Source organism: Miscanthus floridulus, chromosome 3, assembly GCF_019320115.1.
Source record: "Miscanthus floridulus cultivar M001 chromosome 3, ASM1932011v1, whole genome shotgun sequence".
Taxonomy (NCBI): domain Eukaryota; kingdom Viridiplantae; phylum Streptophyta; class Magnoliopsida; order Poales; family Poaceae; genus Miscanthus; species Miscanthus floridulus.
Window position 1 is genome coordinate 124,687,039 of NC_089582.1, and position 23,636 is coordinate 124,710,674.

Genomic DNA, 23,636 nt, shown 5'->3' on the forward strand with positions numbered 1-23,636 from the left:
GCTGGAGGAGTTCTTCACCCCTCTTGACGCGATGACGATTGCCAACATACCTCTATTTACAAGAAGGCAAGATTACTTCTGGGCATGGCACTTTGACAAACGGGGTAGCTTCTTGGTATGCTCGGCGTATCATATGCTAGTCTGTTGATGGGAGAAGCACGATGCAGCCATGCAAAATATTGTAGGCTGGTCGGATCACCGGACTGATTCAAAGGAATGGATGTCGCTGTGGAAGGTGAGAGTCCCCTCAAAGATCCACATTTTCTCTAGCGATTAGCGAAGCACTCGTTGCCGACCGGAGACGTGCTTCACCACAGGTAGATGGCACAAGGCAGCGCCTGCTTTTTCTGTGGGATGGAGGACTTGTGGAGACACTCTTTGCTAGAATGTAACATGGTGAGATGGATTTGGGGCACTAGAGAAGGAAGGGACAGTGGAGCTCTTTGAGTGGAATTCTAGAGAATGACGCTAAGTCTTGGCTGGCGATCATGGCAGAAATCCTACCATAGGAAGATACCGCTAGAGTGGCGATCACTTTGTGGGCTATTTGGTTTGCATGACGGAAGGCGAACCATGAAGATGTTTACCAAAGCTCTCTGTCGATGCATAATTTCGTGGACAGGCTTGTGTTGAAGCTAGGGGAGGGAAAGCAAGTGCAACGGCCCCAAGCTCGGGTCTACTAGAGTAGGCCGACATGGATTGCACCCCCCTCAGGTGTTGTTAAAATCAATGTCGATGCGGTTTTATCCAAGAACACATCCACGGCTTTAGCGGCAACAATAGCAAGAGACGAGGATGGTCGATTTATGGGAGCCTCAGCGTTGGTCCTTCGGGGAATTGTCGTCCCGGAGGTGACGGAATCTATTGCATGCAGAGAAGGGATAGCTCTCGCTTCAGACCTACGAGCTGACAATTTCAGGTTAGCCAGTGACTGTCTGAATGTCGTGAAGAGCATCCAACAAGGCGATCTCGGAATCTATGTATAGGTAACCCGGGAGATCAATGCGAGAAAGACAACTTTTAGAAGTGTTGAGTTTGTACATGAGCATAGGGACTCAAATACTGATGCTCATAGGATAGCTCGTAGCTCGATCCATGCCGAGTTAGGGCGGCATGTTTGGTTCTTGAATCCACCTGATGATGTTTGTAATATGTACAATCCTCCTACCTGAATAAAGAGGATGGTGTTACTAAAAAAAGCTTCATTTGGTTTGTAATTTCCTCGCCATCGTTTTTTAGTTTTTTTTTACCTGAATAAACAGGAGTGTTGTGTTGTAATCCCTTAATAACAAAAAATACAATTATGAGGTTCGTGCTAATCAAATTAGCTAAAGTTTAACTAAAATTATAATAAAGAGTATTAACATTTATAGTTAAGTGCACGCTGTGTCCTTAAATTTTTTGGGCATTCCTATCTTTGTTCTCGAACAAAAAAAAAACAACTATCTAGGTCTCTAATCTACTACCCTCACATGCAACCAGTCCAAGGCGCTCCATGCCAGCACCAGCATCTGGTGTGGCCATGCCACAGTAGCAGCCGGACGCTGCCAACTTCTCAACAAACAAACACGATATATTGTGTGTACCAAGTAGCGTGTATATGTGGCTTAGGTGGGGACATTCGATGAACTTTCCATTTCGTGCCGGTAACAAATCGTGACAGTTAGCGGCTCTAGGGGATTTGACACTTTTTGATAGAGTCAAATAGTCAGCCATCCATGGATCTTTTTACATACTTTAGTGAGATTGGTGGTGACATTATTGGCTTCGCACCACATTTTCACCCAGTTCGTTTGAGCTGATTTGGCTTATAACCAATGGCTGAAAGTACTGTTGACTGGTTTGGTGTGAGAGAAAAATACTGTTCGTTGGCTGATAAGCCATGACTTATAAGCCAAATACGACCAAACGAACATGTTGTTTACTACTTCTCATGCGTACAATGACTTCTGCATTTTGGTTCTCTGCTAAGAGAAGTGATTTTATCACCGAGAACATTTTTTATGATTCTATAACATACACTCTATAGCAAAAAAAATATGATTCTAGGAAGTGAATGAGAATAATATTTTTTTTTCATCTACCAGCCTCTTACACTACTAAAAAACATTTTCACCACCAAAGGGGAAACTCTCGTCACAGTCGGTTTCACCCTTGCTAGTGAAAGTGGACGGTGATAGTCAGAGTTATCACGCTAATAATTTTTGATTTTTTTAAAAAAAATGGTCAGCTTTGGTGATGACCACACTGGCCCACTGGGCCCACCCCGTCGAAGCTTCGATCTACATGGTGTATGCTCATGGCTGACGGCGCGCTGTCATTCATTTGCAGTGCCCGTCGAGGTAGCCCTCGTGCTCCTTGTCCTCCGCCTTCCCATTGCCCATCGTGGGGCCTGTTGTCAAGCACACACACCATGGAGATCTGCTTAGGCAGAGGGGGAGAAGGCTCAGCTCACTGTGGATCAGCCACTGGGGTGTCGATGCCTAGCTTCGGTCATGGTGGGTAGACCCGTGTTGAGGCGCCAAGGCCGCTCTCCCGGGGCTGCTGCGCTGGGGCTTTCCATGCCGGGCCAGGGAAGCTACTACTTGAAGAAAGAGATGAATGACACCTGTGCAGCTTCTTTAGTGGCTCCGTTTGGTTTATCCCATATTCAATTTGTTCGGTTTGTTTTTCACAACAATTCAGCTAGAACAATGTTTTTCAGCCAGTTTCAGCCATAATTCCGCCAGCCGAATGGGCCAGCTGCACAGGTGTCATTCAAGGGAGGAGCAAAGCAGGAAGAGAGAGGAAAAAAGAGCTGACAGGAGAAAAAAAAAACGAACAGAGAGACAGAGGAAGAGATACGGAGGACTTAAGAAGATGCACAGGTATCATTCATGAGAGGAGTAAAACAGGAAGTGAGGAAAAAAGAGCTGACAGTGGGAGCGAAAAAATAACGAGAGAGTGGTCTAGCACGTGCACAACTCGCGGGCATGTGCGTGACTGGGTGATTTTCACCATCGGCTTTATAACGGACCAACGGTGAAAAATATCGTTAACGAAAACCATTTATGTAGTAGGGTTAGTTTATTTTAGAGACCCACTTAATAAATTTAATCTAAAACTAAAATCACTTCTCCAAGAGTTTTTTTTTCTTGAAATCCACCGAGGAGCTTCTGTACGAGCTCTATCAAACATGCTAAGAATCATAGTGGTGACTAGTTGTGGATAATGTTGGACTGGAAGGTACGTTCATAAACTAACTATAGGTTTCTTATGGTAGAATATGCCCACTGAGTTTAAATTCTTGACTTGACATAGGTTCTCGTATTTTTCTGAATTTATTATAGGATTTAACGTTACTATTCTTTTAGTGATAGACGATGTGTCCATGTGTTTATAGGGATGAGTGTACGCTCGTGTATATAAACATCTGTACTTGGTCTTGAAAAAAAACAAGGTATGGTGGACCAATAAACATTTAAAGATGCTCGCTTTTTTCGATCTATATTCCAGAGACTCCACACATAGATCCTTGTGAGCAATTAATAAATGTACCAAAGAACTCCCTCCCGCGATCAATTGTTGCATATATTACACTTACATCCAATGAGAAAAACACCTACCAGGGTATATAGAGACTAAATTGCAAGTTGCAACATACCTGGCTGCAGCTTCCACGGCATCTCGACCATGCGCACCTTCAGTTATGTTAGTGTGGTATGCTGCTGGTGTCGCACCCCACAAGACGTGCGTGCGTCATGACACAGAGTGTGCACCTTTATTATACATATAAACCGGCTCGATGGAGACAAAACTGCAAATTGTGTAGGCCCTGGAGTTGCATGCTTGCAACAAGATGAGACGTTTTTAGTGACGACGATGGGGAGAAGAAATGGGTAACCCTTTTCTCCTTGCACCGGCGGCTTAAAGCACAAGATTTTCCTTTTGCCTTTGTTAATTAGCTAGGCTGCAGGGACGGAAAGATAGGGCTGCTGGTGCAATAGGTTTGGTGTGCACAATGTTGCAGGATCTCGAGAAAAGGAAGTCACGCACACTGAAAAGGTATTTGGAAAAAAGGAGGGACGGAGAGTGAGACCAGGCGGAGAACATCATCAGATAGTCGACATGCCAGGTAATTGGACCATGTCACTAGACAATGCAAGTCCTACTGTCGGGATGTTTAGTTTTCTTATTCTTAGTTTTAGGTCAAACACTCAAACTCTTGACGATTTGTTCCTGATTTATGTGGGAATCACTTTTAAAGTAAAATATTAATATGCCTATCCTGCTATCCGCATACTAACTGAAAACAACTTGATAGTAGTGATGAGCAACACCTTCGAAGACTGGGCCGACAAATTCTTTTGAAGGACGAAGTTACCATAGGTGGCTCGCTGTCGACGGGAACACCACCTACTCACAAATGCCGTAAAATTCTAAAAAATTCGCTCCTACGGGGGAGTCAAACCTAGGACCTGAGGTGCTACTGAGGCTCTTGTAACCACTAGGCTATGTACCCTTTCGCTCTAAGTTCATCACCTTGCATACTCAAAACTCAAAAGTGATGGGTAACACCTCAGCGGATCCTTTTGAGTCTTGAGTACACAATAATGTGCTTTTGTTCATGTCCATCTTTGTTTCTCTAGATACATAGTAATAGCTTTGCCTCTTTAATACTTTATCATGACCTATAAAATACTAAATTAGCCAAGTCCTGTGTAGGATTTGAGTGGTTAACTCTATAAACTTGTGTAGATGATGACACTTGTGGTAAATCCCTAAGCGACATGATTTTGCCAATAACTTATCCACGTTAAGTCAAGTATCATATAAAAGCATAATCAAAAGTCAACAAAAAACATGTCCACATCCATGCATTTTTCGTTAGTCATACCTTTCTTATTGACCTTATTTGTCTAAGTTTTTTCCTTGCAATTTACGATTACATATATTAAATGACTAATCTTAATAGTATAAAATGTCTTTCTCTAGTTTAACAAATGCTTGCTTCCCGGTACGTTCAATTTTTCTGGAGGTTCATAAGGTACAACACTTGTCAATGCAAGTACTAGCATCGAGATGAGCAAGAGGAACACAACGGCTACTGTTGAAATCCAAGTAGTTTGGACATAATTATCAGTGCATCTTTGTAAGAGGTTCTAATAGTTGATCTCTTGGACAGCTGGTTACAAAGATGTTCATATGCAATCATGTCAAAAGTGCTTGCCCTTCGATAGCTCATACTCATCTTGTTCATCTTGAATCCAATAATACTTGCATCAACAAGTGTTGTGCCTCATGAACATCTAGCACGATAGAAGTGAAGCAAATGGCCATTTTATACTATTGTGCTTCACTTCTATTGTGCTAGAAAGTCAATACCATATTTATATGTGCATTCTAGGGTTAAAGAAGGGGGTGGGCGGGGGGGGGGGGGGGGCTCACCTCGGGGAGGAGGAGGAGGTAGCAATTGCCACAGTGATGATGGCCCTCACTTGCTCAAGAACAATCAAGATGAGGCAATGACTGAGCCTATGCTACACTCCTGCAAAAGGAAGAGGAGCTAGTGGTGCGTGCACCATGCTTGGGGAAGAGGAGGAGGAGTTTCCTTCTAGGAGTTCAACCTCTTAGATTTGGAGGACCTCAGGCGAAGGTCAGTGGCAGAGCTAAAAACATTTAGGAGCCTAGGTTATTCTTATTATGCAAAAATATCTAACTAGAAAAATACAATGATCCTTTTTTATATAAAGAAACATTTCCTTTTCACTTCACCAACGAGCACAGGATGGCTAGGTGTTAGTTCCACCACTGGGGAAGGTGGCATGAGAGGATATGCAATAGTCGTTGGAGATGCTAGGGCATAATAAGCCTATGACTAGGGACTTAGTCATTTCAAAATTTAGAGAGAGAGGAAAATCTTTTTAACATGGGTGTCAACTAAAAGGTTATGTACAAAGATGTTTGCATGTATTGATCCAATTACAAGTGATGGATGATTTTTTCACTCGTCATAAATGATAGGGCGTACTCAAACCTCGAATTGAAGGACACATAGGTAACATCCATCACTAACAAAATAATAGTGAGATGCTTATTAGGCCTGTTACTTTTGCTCATATCGCTGTTATGAGGTTTTCACTTAGTGATAGCATACCCAAATTTATTACCACTAGATCTAAGTAACACCCATCATCAATGACTCCTATATTATGTTTTCTTCCTCTGATACTACCTCTTTCTTAATCTTTTCCCTGCATTCCTTTGTTGCTCCAATCACAACACTCATCCATCTTACCAACACCCCAATCCACTCTCCTGCACATGTCTTATATAGCTCCTGATGCTAGATCACATCCGTCAACCTCCATGAGCTAGCTCACTTCAATGGGGAAGGTTTGATGCCCATGTGACAACCTTTTTTCACTAGCTGTCCTTTGTGATAGTTCCCTTTACCCATCTCCTTCGCTAGGCAAGCCAACCATAATGGGAACCTAAACCTAAACCCTAAACCTCGATGATGCCATTGTTTGCTAGATAGAGATGGAGAAAGCATGATCAAAGCTCATTGGAGATGGAGAATACATGGTCATAGGTCACCAAAGATGAAGAAGGTGGAGTTAAGAGAGTGTGTGTGGTGGGGGAGGGATATAAAACTTGGGTGTCAGTTAATTGGATGAGAAACACCCATACTCAATTTAGCTTTCCCTAAAATATCACATTTCTAACATGTAATCCCAATATATTGATGAAGGGGACCGTGACGCCTAAGAGGGGGGGGGGGTGAATTAGGCAACTTAAAACTCTGACTCTAAACTATGGCCTCTTTTTCTATTCTTAGCAAAACCTATGCAAAAGATAAACTATCTAAATATGCAACTATGGTTTTGCTAGTGTGTTGTTATCTCTACCGCAAAAAGGAGTTATGCAAACAATGTAAATGCGGAAGCTAAAGAGTAAGGTAGAGATATACAAACTTCTGTCGATGACTCCGGTATTTTTATCGAGGTATCGAGAAGCATGCAAGCTTCCCCCTAGTCCTCGTTGGAGCCCCTCGTAAGGAATCCCTCGCAAGGACTAAGCGCCCGATCGGGTAACTCCGTGGATAGCCCTGGGCCTTCCCCACACGCAAGTGGGTCTCCGATGTGCCTTCCGGCAAGCCTCTTCCGGACCGCTCCCTGCCGTCTTCACTATCAAACTTCCGGCCAAACCGCCGTGGGCCTTGTTCCTTTCAGTACACGGTGGCGGCCACACCACAAACACGGTTGATGTGATCTCGCAAGACTACAAGCCTCTCCGATGTACAACAATGGTACGCGCAAGCACCGAGTGGTAAGAGGTATGCAAACCTCACTAAACACTAGGCCTAAACCTAGAGCAAGCGCATAAGCGGTGGTCTAACCAACCTAAGCACTTCACAAAGCACCTACGCTAATCACCTAATGAATCACTAAGCACTATGCAAGTGGAGATCACTAAAATGGTGTATTAACACCATTGATATGTTTTCTCAGCTCCACTCCTCTCAAATGGCCACTTGGGGGTCTATTTATAAGCACCACTGAGAAAGTAGCCGTTGGGGATGAAACCCAGCTTTCTGCTACTGACCGGACGCTGATCACGTCCTAACCGGACGCATCCGGTTGTTCTGACCGTTGAGCGCGCGCGCTGATCGGACTCTAGGTTGAGTCCGGTCATCATCGACCAGACGCGTCCAGTCGCCGCTCTGGAACCTCTCTGGAAACGATCAGACGCTGCACTTCGTGCGTCCGATCGTCCAGTGCCGCTGCGTCCGGTCACGCTGAATACATTGCCGTGATGATGAACAGTGTCACCGGTGCATCCGGTCACTGCTTCGCTCAGCGTCCGGTCACAACTGCCGATGCCTGGTGTTGCCGAGCAACTGATCGGAAGCGTCCGGTCCTTATTAAGGCCGCGTCCGGTCACCTCTGTGAAGCTTGTTTCTTCGTGATCTTACGTCCGGCTTGGTTCCTATCTTCGTGCTTAGACTTTGCTTGATATCTTGGATCCTCTCTTGTGCTTCTAGGGTCTTGCTTAAGGTGTTGATCATCGGATCATCATGTCGCCTTCGTGCAAGTCATGTCTTACACCTTATTGAACTACAAAATAATCACTTGCAAATTCATTAGTCCAATTTAATTATGTTGGTCATCAAACACCAAAATCCAAAGTAAATGGGCCTAGGGTCCATTTTCCTTACAATTGACACAACTGGAATGAGGTTCTTTGCCGAGGGCTGGATACGCTTGGCAAAGAAGCCTTTGCCCTCGGCAAAGGCTTTGCTGAGAGTTGCTCTCGGCAAAGGCCGGTCGGCACAGTACCTCATGGCAAAGGCTACTTTGCCGAGGGTTAGCCGGTCGTCGGCAAAAATTTTCGCCGTGACGGCGAGAGGTCACGGTAAAGTTGGTCTTTGCCGAGAGCCTTAGAAAGCTCTCAGCAAAGAATTTCTGAATTTTTTTCCAAAAAACTTTGCCGAGCGTCTGTTAGAAGAGCTCTCAGCAAAGAATATTGACAATTTTTTTAGACATTTTTTTGCCGAGAGCTATGGCTCAGCTCTCGGCAAAGGCTTCCTCTTTGCTGAGCGCTATGGTCATGCGCTCGGCAAAGCTGGGATTCTATGTGTTCCAGAATTCCCAGCTTTGCCAAGGGCATGACCATAGCCCTTGGCAAAGCCACAGCCAGTTTTAATTTTTTTTGTTTTTTGCATTTCCAGTCAACAAATAAACATATATATGACATCCACATCACAATAAGCACATCCACATATCAATAACCACATCCACATCACATAATTCACATCCACATCACATAGAAGTCTCGAAGTTCGAAGTCACAAACAAATCTCGACATATAGACAACCACAAGTGTATAGTTTGACAAGCAACATAAACAAGAGGCATAGGAGGCGCCAAACTGGTCACAGCGACGGTCCAGGCTGAGAAGGTGCCGCGTGCGATCCTAGGGAGTTGACGAGGAGAAGGTTAGGGTCGTTCGATGCCACCGACTGACACTGCACAAACAAAGAAGATGCAGAACGTGTTAGACAACATAAATAGATAACCAAGCACTACATGTACTTTTTACCACCACGACCACACCACCACCACCACCACCAACCACGCGACACCACCACCACGACCACACCACCACCACCACCATGCCACCACCACACTACTACTACCACCACCAACAAGCACACCACCACGCCACCACCACCACCACCACCACCACGCCACCACCACAACCACACCACTACTACCACCAACAACAACCACACCACCACGCCACCACCTCCACCAACCACGCAGCCACCACCAACCACGCCGCCACCACCACCCACGCCGCCACCACCACCCACCACCATCACCACTAGCACTAGGTTTCACTAGGTTTTACTAGGTTTCACTAGGTTTGACATTTAGAGAAACTAAAACATTTGTCATACTCACTGGAGTAGAATCAAGCTGAGGTGGAGGTGTAGCCTGTAGCTGACCGAGCAGGAACTGTGGGACTGTTCCACCTTGGGTCATCGCAAGACCCCGCATGTAGGAGAGCACCTCTACCATCTGCCGCTGATCCTACTCCTGCTTGGCCTCTAAAGCTGCCAGCCTCTGTCGCTCGAGCTCCCGCTCGGCCTCCAAAGCTGCTAGCCTCTACCGCTGCTGCTCCCGCTCGGCCTCCATTGCCTGCAGCTGTGCCTGCAACATTTGATGCCAATGTTTCAAGATTGTTGAGCTAAGGTATGTAAAAGTCAAAGAACTAGGAATGGAAGAGAACACTTACCTGGAGTGTCGACACCACGGTCGGGCACTGGCGTATGGCAGGCATTGAGCTCATGCTTGTTGCTCAGATCTGGTGCAGCAGAGGAATGGAGGTCGTGTCAAGGACACCATCACCAAGCCAGAACCACCCGTGCTTCTTGCCTTGCCCCAACCTCATCACGAGCTCTGGATCAGGCCACACCTCGGTGGTCGGGTCATAGTCTGGCTCATGGACTGACCTTGCCATCTCTATGTACGTAGAGATGCGAGGGGCAATGCTGGCGTTGGTGAACAACTTGGCAGGGACTTCCGGGGTCCAGTCGGTGGCGGCCATCGCCTTGCCCAAGTGGGACAAGGCATATGCCTTGAGGTGACCACAAGGGCGGCCACCATGTGACACCGACTGTGAGAAAGACAATACCATTGTTAGAGTTGTTGCAAAATTGAGTGTTAGGTTAGAGAAATGGTTTCGCTTTACCCAAGCTTCTGAGAATTCGGAGAGGTTGCAGCTGCCTTGATGGTGTGGTACTCCTTGCATCAGCAAACGATGCTCGCATGCTTCATCATGCTCCTTCTTCCAGTCCTGGCTGAGCCACATGTCCACAATCCTCTCCCAGGCATCCGGATGCCAATTGCACCAGTTTGGAATCGCCTATAAGCCATCAAGCAAATGATATATCAGAAGATCAAATTAATGAAACTTAATCTCAGAAGAAATCAATAGTAATGTTCCGTATTTACCGCAAGGTACTCCTCCTTGGTCAGCACCACCTGTCTTGCCTCGTCCTTTTTGATGATATGCCCTTTGACCTTCGCGTAGTGCCAAATGTGCACCTGATGACGCGCGTCGTGAATCATGTCCATGATGCACTTCTTACCAGAAGCGACCGCCACCTGGTACGCCCTGTGCTCCTTGCCCTCCTCGATTCTAAAGAAATCCTACATAAAGGTGCGAGGTATCAATTACTTATTAGAAGAATGCCCAATGAATACGATGTATCTGTGGCTAAAAGAATACAATGTGTGCCTGAAAGACTTACCGATAGGTCCCTGATGACCCGCTCCGCCTTGTTCCTATATCTGTGGCCACTACGATCCATGGCATTGGCAGCCAATTCGTAGTGGTTGAACTGAGTGGCCGGCTCAAACATGTCCGGGCTCACCTCCACCAGGCCAGGGTAGTGCTCCCTGCACAGACCTCCTAGGATGCCATTCACTTTACGTGCCTTGGCTCCAGTCTCCACAAGTTTTCAGTTCCTGCATAAGTGATTACAAAAAGTATTAGTTTGTATTTTGATTTTCAACATTTCAAATGAAGAAGTTTCGAGCACATCTTAAGTTACTTACCTATCCCCATAGGGTGTGATCAGCGGGCAGGCCACTTCAGGTATTGGTCGATGCGGGAGCTTCGCGGGACCACGCAAGTACACCATCGACACACCAGAGGAAGTGGATCCCCCTGCAGTCGCCTCGTCCCCTGTAGTCGCCTCATCCCCTGAGGTGGAGGAGGACCCCCCTGCATCTGCATGCTCCATCACAGCAGCAGGCTCCTCCACGGCCGTAGGCTCCTCCATGGCCAGAGGGGTAGTCAGCTGCGTCCTGCTCGGACGCCTGTGGCTCCTCCGCCTCAGCACCGGCTCCGGAGGCTGAACCGATGCCTCTGGCTCCTCCTGGCAGGCGTAAAGAGACTAGACGAACCTCCTAGGTGGCATCTCCTGCATTAAAAAATAACAAAACAATTAGCATATATAAATGATACATAATTAGAAAGAGATGCAAAATGAAGATAATTACATGCAAAATGAATATAATTACAAAAACAGATAATATTACATGTATTAGAAACGATCTCCACGATCGGGATTAGCTGGATTGTACATATCGTCATCACTATCAACCATGTCCAAATCTTCATCCGCCTCCTCATCATCACTATCAACACCTAAGTGTAATCGGTCAAGGAACACTATGTCCTTTGGATTTTCCACCTCATCTCCAGAGTCCTCGTCCACAACCCTTTCGATGTCTGTCTCCATTTTGACTAGCCTAGTTAAGTCTATCTCAAAGCTCCCTATAGCCCCTCTTCATGTTGATAGAACTCTTCGTCATGTGTTTCTGGGTTCAAGTTGTAATATTAATCGTTTGGGAGAGGTAGTCTACCGTGCGGCGATATTGTGTGAACAACATACCAACCCTTAAGGTTTTCCTCGGTTTGGCAAGCATATGGACTATAATAGACTTGCTTGGCTTGTGTGGCCACAATCCATACATCATCACCTTCATAGATGGAATCCTGTCGAGTCTCGACTAGCCCAAGATGAGGGTACTGCCCACTACTACCACCACCACCAAGCACACCACCACCCCACCACCACCACCCCACCACCACCACGCCACCACCACAACCACACCACTACTACCACCAACAAACAACCACCCCACCACGCCACCACCTCCACCAACCACGCAGCCACCACCAACCACGCCGCCACCACCACCCACGCCGCCACCACCACCACCCACCACCATCACCACTAGCACTAGGTTTCACTAGGTTTTACTAGGTTTCACTAGGTTTGACATTTAGAGAAACTAAAACATTTGTCATACTCACTGGAGTAGAATCAAGCTGAGGTGGAGGTGTAGCCTGTAGCTGACCGAGCAGGAACTGTGGGACTGTTCCACCTTGGGTCATCGCAAGACCCCGCATGTAGGAGAGCACCTCTACCATCTGCCGCTGATCCTACTCCTGCTTGGCCTCTAAAGCTGCCAGCCTCTGTCGCTCGAGCTCCCGCTCGGCCTCCAAAGCTGCTAGCCTCTACCGCTGCTGCTCCCGCTCGGCCTCCATTGCCTGCAGCTGTGCCTGCAACATTTGATGCCAATGTTTCAAGATTGTTGAGCTAAGGTATGTAAAAGTCAAAGAACTAGGAATGGAAGAGAACACTTACCTGGAGTGTCGACACCACGGTCGGGCACTGGCGTATGGCAGGCATTGAGCTCATGCTTGTTGCTCAGATCTGGTGCAGCAGAGGAATGGAGGTCGTGTCAAGGACACCATCACCAAGCCAGAACCACCCGTGCTTCTTGCCTTGCCCCAACCTCATCACGAGCTCTGGATCAGGCCACACCTCGGTGGTCGGGTCATAGTCTGGCTCATGGACTGACCTTGCCATCTCTATGTACGTAGAGATGCGAGGGGCAATGCTGGCGTTGGTGAACAACTTGGCAGGGACTTCCGGGGTCCAGTCGGTGGCGGCCATCGCCTTGCCCAAGTGGGACAAGGCATATGCCTTGAGGTGACCACAAGGGCGGCCACCATGTGACACCGACTGTGAGAAAGACAATACCATTGTTAGAGTTGTTGCAAAATTGAGTGTTAGGTTAGAGAAATGGTTTCGCTTTACCCAAGCTTCTGAGAATTCGGAGAGGTTGCAGCTGCCTTGATGGTGTGGTACTCCTTGCATCAGCAAACGATGCTCGCATGCTTCATCATGCTCCTTCTTCCAGTCCTGGCTGAGCCACATGTCCACAATCCTCTCCCAGGCATCCGGATGCCAATTGCACCAGTTTGGAATCGCCTATAAGCCATCAAGCAAATGATATATCAGAAGATCAAATTAATGAAACTTAATCTCAGAAGAAATCAATAGTAATGTTCCGTATTTACCGCAAGGTACTCCTCCTTGGTCAGCACCACCTGTCTTGCCTCGTCCTTTTTGATGATATGCCCTTTGACCTTCGCGTAGTGCCAAATGTGCACCTGATGACGCGCGTCGTGAATCATGTCCATGATGCACTTCTTACCAGAAGCGACCGCCACCTGGTACGCCCTGTGCTCCTTGCCCTCCTCGATTCTAAAGAAATCCTACATAAAGGTGCGAGGTATCAATTACTTATTAGAAGAATGCCCAATGAATACGATGTATCTGTGGCTAAAAGAATACAATGTGTGCCTGAAAGACTTACCGATAGGTCCCTGATGACCCGCTCCGCCTTGTTCCTATATCTGTGGCCACTACGATCCATGGCATTGGCAGCCAATTCGTAGTGGTTGAACTGAGTGGCCGGCTCAAACATGTCCGGGCTCACCTCCACCAGGCCAGGGTAGTGCTCCCTGCACAGACCTCCTAGGATGCCATTCACTTTACGTGCCTTGGCTCCAGTCTCCACAAGTTTTCAGTTCCTGCATAAGTGATTACAAAAAGTATTAGTTTGTATTTTGATTTTCAACATTTCAAATGAAGAAGTTTCGAGCACATCTTAAGTTACTTACCTATCCCCATAGGGTGTGATCAGCGGGCAGGCCACTTCAGGTATTGGTCGATGCGGGAGCTTCGCGGGACCACGCAAGTACACCATCGACACACCAGAGGAAGTGGATCCCCCTGCAGTCGCCTCGTCCCCTGTAGTCGCCTCATCCCCTGAGGTGGAGGAGGACCCCCCTGCATCTGCATGCTCCATCACAGCAGCAGGCTCCTCCACGGCCGTAGGCTCCTCCATGGCCAGAGGGGTAGTCAGCTGCGTCCTGCTCGGACGCCTGTGGCTCCTCCGCCTCAGCACCGGCTCCGGAGGCTGAACCGATGCCTCTGGCTCCTCCTGGCAGGCGTAAAGAGACTAGACGAACCTCCTAGGTGGCATCTCCTGCATTAAAAAATAACAAAACAATTAGCATATATAAATGATACATAATTAGAAAGAGATGCAAAATGAAGATAATTACATGCAAAATGAATATAATTACAAAAACAGATAATATTACATGTATTAGAAACGATCTCCACGATCGGGATTAGCTGGATTGTACATATCGTCATCACTATCAACCATGTCCAAATCTTCATCCGCCTCCTCATCATCACTATCAACACCTAAGTGTAATCGGTCAAGGAACACTATGTCCTTTGGATTTTCCACCTCATCTCCAGAGTCCTCGTCCACAACCCTTTCGATGTCTGTCTCCATTTTGACTAGCCTAGTTAAGTCTATCTCAAAGCTCCCTATAGCCCCTCTTCATGTTGATAGAACTCTTCGTCATGTGTTTCTGGGTTCAAGTTGTAATATTAATCGTTTGGGAGAGGTAGTCTACCGTGCGGCGATATTGTGTGAACAACATACCAACCCTTAAGGTTTTCCTCGGTTTGGCAAGCATATGGACTATAATAGACTTGCTTGGCTTGTGTGGCCACAATCCATACATCATCACCTTCATAGATGGAATCCTGTCGAGTCTCGACTAGCCCAAGATGAGGGTACTGTCTCGATACCTCAGGATCAAACCACCGGCATTTGAATATGACAGGACTAAAAGGTTCGTCTCCACGAAACTGGAGTTCGTATATTTCTTCAAGTATCCCATAATAGTCCTTGCCATCAGTTCCGGGCGTCATAACTCCGGTATTTGTGGTCCTTCGATCCGGCCAACTCTGCTCGTAGCTTGTTGTGTGAAAGTGATACCCATTGACGTCATAAACGTTACATGACATGACCCTAAAGTTGAAGCCATCGGCAACCTACCGCAATTCAACACTTATAGATGCATCCTTGTAGCACTGCAAAGTCAGGCTAGAGCGTTATGTTATTCACACAAACGACCAACTTGAAATCAAGAAACAAGGGGGAAGTTGGACGGTACCTTCTTTTGGAACCAAGAAATGAAATCCTGCTCCTTAAGAATGGTATCAACTTCATGAGGGCAAGGTCGCCTTGATTGACGCCAGAATAGATTAACAAATTCCCTATGTAGACAAGAAACATGACGGGGTTGGATGCAGAATAGTGACGGTGTAAGTAACAAGTTCGTTGAGAACTTACTCGATATACAGTGCCACTTCATCTAGGTTGGCCAACAAATATAGCATGATACTGCGCCACTCTTCATTGCTAAAGGTCTTTGGGCTCAATGCACTTGCTCTTCCGAGTGACCCTTTCAAAATGCTGAGGGTAGATTTATTTTCGTCCTCATTGTAACGAGCCGGTCGATTATGCATGCTAGGAAGGTTGCCCTTATAGTATGTTGTTGTGAAGTTTGACACCTCCTTGTTAATGAACGCCTCTGCCATGGAAGCCTCAATTCTGGCTTTATTTCCATATTTCTTGCGAATAGTCTTTAGACATCTCTCGATTGGATAGCACCAGCGGTTCTGCATGGCCCCCCCCATTCGTGCCTCGTACAGGAGGTGCACAATCAAATGCTGCATCGACAGGAAGAAGCTGGGTGGAAATATCTTCTCCAACTTATAGATCAACTTAGGGGCTCTTTTTCCAAGTCAGCCACCACATTTCGAGATAACTCCTTGGCACAAAGCTAGCGAAAGAAATAGCTCAACTCTACCAGCATGACCCAGACATGCTCAGGGACGAAGCCTCGAACCATCGACGGAAGAAGGCGCTCAATCCATATGTGGAAGTCGTGACTCTTCATCCCTAAGACTCGGCCAGTAGATGGGTTGGCCCCCCTCTTAAGATTCACTACAAACCCATCAGGAAACATTAAGTCCTTGATCCATTGGACTACAACCATCCTGTGCTTCTTTTCCAAGACGTAATCGCCCCTAGGCCTTCTCTATGTCTTGCCGGCTCTTGGTGGTCGCATCTCTAGGTGTGGTCTATCGCATAGCCTTGCTAGGTCCGCTCTAGCCTTAGGGTTGTCCTTTGACTTGTCAGTGTCCATGAGTGTTGCCCAGAGAGCTTCGGCAACATTCTTCTCAGTGTGCATTACATCAATGTTATGTGGTAGGGCCAGGTGCTTAAAATAGGGAAGCCTCTCCAAGCCCGACTTATGAGTCCACATATGTTGAACACCATACCCCACGAAACCAACTCTGTCTTCCTTGGCGACAAGACCATCTATCTGAGCAAGAACCTCAGCGCTAGTCATCTTCTGCGGTTCAGGGTCTATCACTACGACACCTTTCGTAAAGTTCTTAATGTCTCGTCTGAATGCATGGTCAAGAGGGAGGAATTGTTGATGTTTGTCAAACGAGGAAAACTTGCGACCACTCTTCAACCTAATGAACTGCAGAGCTGCCTTGCATACCGGGCATGGGAACTTCCCGTGGACACACCAGGCGCTGAATAGACCATACGCCAGAAAGTCATGCATCGAGTAGTGGTACCAAACGTGCATTGTGAAGTTCCTCTTTGTAGCACGGTCGTATGTTAGTACCCCGTGATCCCATGCACTGATCAACTCATCAATCAAAGGCTCCATGAACACACCCATATGTTTCCCCGGGTGACCAGGAATTATCAGCGACAAGAATATGTTCTGACGTTGAAGAAGGACGCCGGGGGGGAGATTGAGGGGGATAACGAAGATTGGCCAACAAGTGTATGGGGCCGCCATCATTCCAAAAGGATTGAACCCATCTGTTGCAAATGCAACACGCACATTATGAGCCTCTAGTGCTTTGTCAGCATAAATAATGCCATCAAATGTTTGCCATGCTTCACCATCTGATGGATGTACCATCTTGTTAGGATTGTATCGGATGCCATTTTTGTGCCATGTCATCTATTTCGCGGACTCCTCGCTCATGAATAGCCGTTGGAGTCTCGGTATGAACAGAAGGTACCATAGGACTTTCATGGGGATTCCAAGCTGCTTCTTCTGCCCATCACTAGATTCTACCTCCACATACCTAGAGGACTTACACTTTGGACAGTACTTTGCTTCCGCGTGTTCTTTCCTAAAGAGGACGCACCCGTTCTCACAAGTGTGTATCTGCTCATACGGCATCTTAAGAGCTTTGAGGAGCTTCACTGACTCATACATGTTCTTCGGCAGCGTGTGATCTGTTGGAAGCAGGGTCCCAAAAACTGCCAGCATACTATCGAAGTAGTCTCGACTCATGTTATGCATGGACTTTAACCCCATTAAGCATCCAATGGCATCGAGTTGAGAAACATTTGTCTTGTCATGAAGGGGCCTCTTAGCCAACTCCATCATGCGATAGAATGCCCTTGCAGTTTCCTCTGGCTCCTGCTCCTCAGTTTCGTCCGTACATCATTCACTGAAGTGTGCTTGGTGGAAGTCATCCATCATGTCTGGTACCCCGCCATCACTATCAAACTCCTCCAAGCGTGGCCTCAATGCCTCATCTCTAATACGATGGCCTTCACCATGGCACACCCACCGGGTATAGTCTGGCATAAACCCAAACTTGCAAAGATGTTCCTTAATGACCTTCTTGGTTTTCCTATTCCTGTTTGCACATTCGCTGCAAGGACACCACACCTCTGTCGCTGCTTGAGCACCCACACCAAATGCTTTGTCCAAGAAATCCTCAGTCTTCTGTATCCATTCACGAGTGACCTGATTCTGACTACGACGGCCCGTGTACATCCAATCACGGTTATCCATCATCTACCATATATATAACAGAGTAATATAACCATCAATAGCATATGCACCGCTTGCCTACTATCTAATAGGTAGGGATAGGTCCTAATCCCACCCGCAGATGCGTAGATGAGGTTAGTTTCCATGCTCCGCTCCAATCCGAGATAGAATTTCAGCAGCACATCCCCACTGTTCTCCCGATACACGTCTTGGAAGGGAGAGTGTGTATCCGAAGAACAACAGGGAGGTGCTGCTGAAACCCCATCTCAGACCGGACCGGACCATACAAACTAAATCATCTACGCATCCGCGGGCTGTCCAAATAACGTGGATAATCCAAAACAGATACGGTCGCAGATATACAGAGATCCGCATACCTACGACCGTTTCTCTTTTGGACGGGAGACGCCTAACTGGTTTACGCAATGTAGCTAGGGTTACGGACACAGGGCTTATACCTAGGGTGGCGGTGGAGTGGAGAGGTGACGCGGTGCAGGTAGACCCGAAGGAAGACGCTCGGGGTACTCCGGGTCCCCTCCGTCAGGCTCTTCTCTACAAAACAAGAAACACAATTTATAAGTTCAAAATTTTGGCAGAACCTCCCTTGTATGGGGAGGCTTCCAAAACCTGCAAGGAAAAAGATGGCACGATGGCCAACATCCACAATTTCGGCACGATGGCCGACACAGCGACATATGGCACGATGGCCAACACATCCACAAAAGGCACGAAGGCCCACTAATCTAGAAATGGCACGAAGGCTAGCAACAGGGGGAGGGGGGCTTTACCTTGGGTGGCAGTGTAGTCAGGCGACGCGGAGTCGGGATCGCCCTTGTCTTTGGCTAGACGCGGGGAAAACGGCGACGACCGCTCGGCGTGACGCGATGACGTGGGGGCGTGACGGTCATCGGCCTCTCCTTCTCCCCTCCTCTCTTCTCCCTTCCTCCTCCAAATGCTCTCAGCACGGCCGGCAGGGGCGCATGGGGCCGGCCGGGGACGCGCTGGCCGCGGGGGTGGGCCACCGACGGGCGTGGCCGGGGGCGCGCGGGGCCGGCCGAGGACACGCTGGCCACGGGGGTGGGCCACCGGCGGGCGTGGCCGGGGGCGCACGGGGCCGGCCGGGGATGCGCTGGCCGCGGGGGTGGGCCACCAGCGGGCGTGGCCGGGGGGCGGCGGCGGTGCCCGACCACCGGGCGAGGCGGGGGACGACGCGGCCCCAACGACGACGGCGCTCGGCAGGCCGGGCTGCTGCTCCAGCGGCGCGGGGATGGGGCGGGGCGGGCTACGGCGGCGCGGTGACGGGGCGGGGGCGGGGGAGAGGCTGCGGCGATGCGGGGGACCGGCGACGGCGAGAGGAAGGGGATGCGGGGCGCGCGAGCGAGAGGAAAGGCTGAGTGGGCCGTGAGTGGTCTATGTGGACTGGGCCTTTGCCGAGGGCCCAGATCCGGGCTCTCGGCAAAGTTTTTTTTATTTTTTTTAAAACTCTTTGCTGAGAGCCCTTTGAGGCTCTCGGCAAATACAAATTTTTTTTTTGTTTTTTCCCAATTTTTTCTGGTGGCTAACAATAATATTTAAAAGACATATTTAAAATTTGGAGCTTTTTTATTTTATTAGCTATATTTAATAAGTTTATTTCATTTACTTGAATTCTTCCCGGTAATTCAAATTTGAACTGCAGGTGCATCGAATATTGGAATTGAGTGATTCAAAAAATCATATTCATGGTATTGCATATGGTGTGAGACCGTATCTAGTGACAGATGCCAAATTTGGCGCATCGTTTTCACGGAACACGGCGAGGAACTTGCGTGTAAAGTATTTTTAAATTACATAAAATGGAAACGAAGTCCAAAATTCACGAAACTTGTCGAGGTGTCATTTCATCGCATGTATAGGCTGTGATAAAACAATTGAGTGGGTTTCGAGCAAGTTGCGACGTCCGATGCCTAAAACCCAGACATCTCCGCAAGAGGAAGGGGATGCGGGCGCGCGGGTGAGAGGAAAGGCTGAGTGGGCCATGAGTGGTCTATGTGGACTGGGCCTTTGCCGAGGGCCTAGATCCGGGCTCTCGGCAAAGTTTTTTTTTAACTCTTTGCCGAGAGCCCTTTGAGGCTCTCGGCAAATACAAATTTTTTTTTGTTTTTTTCCCAATTTTTTCTGGTGGCTAACAATAATATTTAAAAGACATATTTAAAATTTGGAGCTTTTTTATTTTATTAGCTATATTTAATAAGTTTATTTCATTTACTTAAATTCTTCCCGGTAATTCAAATTTGAACTGCAGATGCATCGAATATTGGAATTGAGTGATTCAAAAAATCATATTCATGGTATTGCATGTGGTGTGAGACCGTATCCAGTGACAGATGCCAAATTTAGCGCATCGTTTTCACAGAACACGGCGAGAAACTTGCGTGTAAAGTATTTTTAAATTATATAAAATGGAAACGAAGTTCGAAATTCACGAAACTTGTCGAGGTGTCATTTCATCGCATGTATAGGCTGTGATAAAAAAATTGAGTGGGTTTCGAGCAAGTTGCAACATGCGGAGATGTCTGGGTTTTAGGCATCGGACGTCGCAACTTGCTCGAAACCCACTCAATTTTTTTATCACAGCCTATACATGCGATGAAATGACACCTCGACAAGTCTCGTGAATTTCGGACTTCGTTTCCATTTTATATAATTTAAAAATACTTTACACGCAAGTTCCTCGCCGTGTTCCATGAAAACGATGCGCCAAATTTGGCATCTGTCACTGGATACGGTCTCACACCACATGCAATACCATGAATATGATTTTTTGAATCACTCAATTCCAATATTCGATGCACCTGCAGTTCAAATTTGAATTACCGGGAAGAATTCAAGTAAATGAAATAAACTTATTAAATATAGCTAATAAAATAAAAAAAAAGCTCCAAATTTTAATATGTACTTTAAGGTACAACAGTAAACCCAGGGAAAAAATTTGGAAGCAAAAAAAAATATTTTGCCGAGGGCACAGAAACGACACTCGACAAAGTAATTCTTTGCCGAGGGCCAAATTCTGACCCTCGGCAAAACAGACGACAGGTGAAGGCTGTTTGCCTGCCGTCACAGGTTTACCGACGGCCATGTTTTGCCGAGAGCCGGACCTCGGCAAAGATAAACTTTTGCCAACGGCCTTTCTTTGCCGACGGCCGGACCCTCGGCAAAGGGCCCGGTTGCCGAGAGGAATTCTTTGCCGATGGCCTGGCCCTCGGCAAATATGGTTTTGCCGACGGCCTACCGTTGCCGAGGGCTGACTCTCGGCAAATCTTTCTTTGCCGAGAGCCCGACATTTGGCTCTCGGCAAATACGCTGGCTTTTGGCAACGGGTCTGTTTCCGGTAGTGTGATAATAGACTTCAATTTATTTTCTACTTCTTTGTTAGGACTAACCTTTACAAAGGTTCGCTTTGGTACCACTTATTATAATATAGTAACTTTCCGATTGTGAAAAAATCAAAGTGCTATAAAATGGTGAAAAAAATTATATTTATGGTTCAGTGAAATCGGATGCAAAAAAAACCCTGCTATTATACTAATGGTAGTGCTTGGTCTTTTTCCTTTTCCAAGGAGATGTTGAAGTGTATAAGTTGGGGTAAACGGGCCTCTCTATACATAGTACCAGAAAGGCAGCAACCCGTTGCTTCTTGCCCCACGAATCCAACAGGCAAATGCTACGGGAGGGTTCACTCCAAACAAGTTTTATAAACTCTTGCGACTTGCGTGACTTAATTGATGTATACACGTAGCATGACTAGTACTACTATACTAGCTAGCTAGTATATTAATATAATTCATGCGTCATAACTACCAGCGGTATTTCTAGCTAGTTCTGGGTGAAAAGAAAACGAAGATTGTTACTGATACTTATGATATTTGTTGAGTTTCATTTGACCGTGTGATAGCTGGTGTCTCAGTTAACATTGTATTATGTAGCCATCAAAGTAGACCCAGGTCAATGTGAAAGAGATGTATAAGCTCATGCAGCCTTTGTATATGCATGTAATTAATCTGACCGAGTAAGCATCGTCGGTGCTACCGGATCAGAGTCAAGGCACTCTATACGTGGTTCAAAATAGACAGGTACTGAGGACATTTGTAGACGTTCACACGCTTCAGTCCAAGAAAAATTCTATCTCTTCCCCGGCCCGTTCCCTTTTCGACTTGCTCGATCGGTCTCGACAATTTGTTGTATGCAGGAATATATACACAGGAATTTTGCAGAAATTTCACATGAGTTAGTACGCCTGTTGACTTGTGTATATCGCTTCAAGGACTTGGCCAGGATTTAACTATGGATCAACCAGGAATAATTAAAGTTTGGTTTGGAAAAATTGAAGTGATTCTTTTTTGGCATGCATGGTATGTTACCGGAAACAGGCGCTAATAAATATCTTAATAATTTAATATGTATACATCCTATATAAATTTTGAGTTTTCAGGTATATATATTTGTCAGAACTCAAACTGAAACAAAGAACCTGGTGAGAAAAGCTACCGTTACCGAGAACTTACCGGGAGATACATCCAAATTAAAGCTAGACAATTTGAGCCCATGCATGGCCAACCTGATCGATCAGCGATCATATATATATTATATATTATATACAAATCGGAGGGTTGAGCAACAAGGACACACCTAATGTCACGTAACGTACGGCACCACCGTACCTGCAACACAAGGACCGAATTGCACGCATGCAAGCACACCGACAGTGAGCATGCACCTGAGCGCATTGCGTGAGTGGTCTCTTGTGCTTCAAGAGTGCAGGCGGCAGCTTCCCTGCAACGCATCCTTCCAACTGGACGAGTCTCACAAGTTTTAGCAAATGATTAGCCAGGCGGCAATTAACACTAATCGTTTGGTACTCTTATAGCTAGCTATCTAGGGCAAAGATCCAAGAATTGGAAGATCCCCCTGCTGGCCAGCTGCTGGCTCTCGATTGAGTACAAACGACGTCACTCATCATTTCCAGCTGCTATTTTTTCTCTCTTCTTAATCGAGATCATCTTCTCTTCTCCAATTCTCGCGGCAAAGCATGGTCATAATTTAGGCCTTTATATAGTAATTGAGAAAAAATGCCATCTTCCACACTTACGAATTAGTTCAAACAAACTAAACTATATTTTACTTTTCTGTAAATAAACGGTATTTCATAAAACATAACATTTTCCTTCTACAAACAGAATCCTTTTTCTTTGAATCATTATACAAACACTCGTACATCAACGAGCACGTCGCCTACACTAAAAAAAATATTTAAATCTTGAACTTGAACCTAAATGGACACGTAGTACCACAAGCAATCCAACCAGCTGAGCTACACCATGTACTTGGTTCTCCGAATGTAACGGAATTACCCAAGCAATTTAATTTGATCATCTGCCTTCGCTTGGTTTTCTCGTTCACTTAGTGGTCAATATATAGGATCTAAAATGAACTGTGAGAAGCCAGGCAATTTAGTTTGTATGACGCTAAATTTTCTTTGTTCTCTAGGTGGTCTA